We start from the raw sequence: 1,667 nt of genomic DNA, 5'->3' as shown, positions 1-1,667 counted from the left end.
CAGCATTTTGGGAGGCCGAGACGAGAAGATTGCCTGAGCCCAGGGGTTAGAGACCAGCCTGGGCAACTTGGCGAGACCTTGTCTCTACAGTAAAATTAGCTGGGCGTGATGGCGTGTGCCTGGAGTTCCAGCTACTTGGAAGGTTGAGGTGGGAGATTCGCCTGCGCCCTGCAGGTCAAGGCTGTGGCGGTCGTGGGCATATCGCTGCACTCTAGCCTGGGTGACAGTGAGACTCCAACTCAAAAAAAAAAAAAAAAAAAGAGTGGGAGGAGCATAGTTTTTTTCAGCTTCTAGAATAGATGCAGGCAAGAGAGTTGGAAGTGAATGTGTAGTTACAGAGTCCACCCACTGGGCCTGCCTTTCGGTGCATTTTCTTTTTTCGTTTTTTTTAGTTGGAGTCTCACTCTGTCACCCAGACTGGAGGGCAGTGGCCACTCCCGGCCACCACAGCCTCAACCTGCTGGGCTCTGGCGATCCTTCCGCCTCAGCCTTCCAAGTAGCTGGAACTACAGGTGCGTGCTACCACGCCCGGCTCATTTTTGATTTATTGTAGAGATGAGGTCTCGCCAGGTTGTCCAGGCGGGTCTCGAACCCTCGGGCTCAGGCGATCCACTCACCTCAGCCTCCCAAAGGCGTGGGATTACAGGCTGAGCCACTGAGCCCAGCTGTTTGGTGCATTTTCAAGGATGGATGCATAGTAGTTGGCTTTGGCTTTTCTATCTGACACTCCTGAGTGGCAAAGAGAAAGAAGTGCAAGGTGTTGAGGGAGCATTCAGGAGGGCAACCAAACTTGGCCAAGGTGTCTGGGAGCGCATCCCTGGGGAAACTCCATTTAACTTGGAAATCTGAGGGTAAACAGGAAAGAACTGTAAGAGCATTTTGGGCCGAGCAAATGGCATCTGTGAAGACTCATAAAAGGGACCACGTTGGTTCCAGGAACTGAAAGAAGAACTCCGCTGGAGCAACTCTAACCCCTAACGCCTGAGGAGAGTTTTTAGAATTGAGATTGGAGAAGAGAGAGAAGCAGGATTGTGGAGGGCCTTTTAAGCCATTTCAAGGAATTTGCAATTATGACATAAAAAGTTGAGACTATCGGAATTCAAAGATTAAGCCCTGAGTGAAAAAAACTGTCAAGCAGAAAAGCCCACCCACGATAAGAGTCTCAGGAAGCTCTCCAGGTGGAGCCCTGAGGAGGCGAAATGGGGAGGTCTTTTAGAAGACCAAGGACTGCCCATGCCAGAGGAGGACAGCATTGTTCAGGGTGCGGCTGGCTGGCCGGTGGCGTCTGGCTTATGCTTGTGTTAGGGTTAGACTTGTGGGAGGTGTCTGCTGTGCCTCTGAGGAGCCGGCTTTGAAAACTTGGTGCCCGATTTCCTCCTTCATTCAGGAAGGACGCTGGTGTTGAGGTTGACATATCTGTTGAGGACAGTAACGACCATGATTTCCGGAGCTTTGACGAAACCTCAGATGCATGGCCTTCTGGCCAAACATCTGCGGTTTCATATTGTTGGAGCATTCATTGTGTCCCTGGGGGGCTGCAGCTTTCCATAAGTTTGCTGTGGCTGAACTAAGAAAGAAGACATATGCAGATTTCTATAGAAATTAAGATTCCAGCCGGGCTCGGTGGCTCAGCCTGTCATCCCGCGCCTTTGGGAGGCTGAGGTGAG

This window comes from Carlito syrichta, unplaced genomic scaffold (genome assembly GCF_000164805.1).
Source record: "Carlito syrichta isolate Samal-C Ts95f unplaced genomic scaffold, Tarsius_syrichta-2.0.1 Scaffold306868, whole genome shotgun sequence".
NCBI lineage: Eukaryota > Metazoa > Chordata > Mammalia > Primates > Tarsiidae > Carlito > Carlito syrichta.
Note: the sequence above shows the minus strand (reverse complement) of the source record.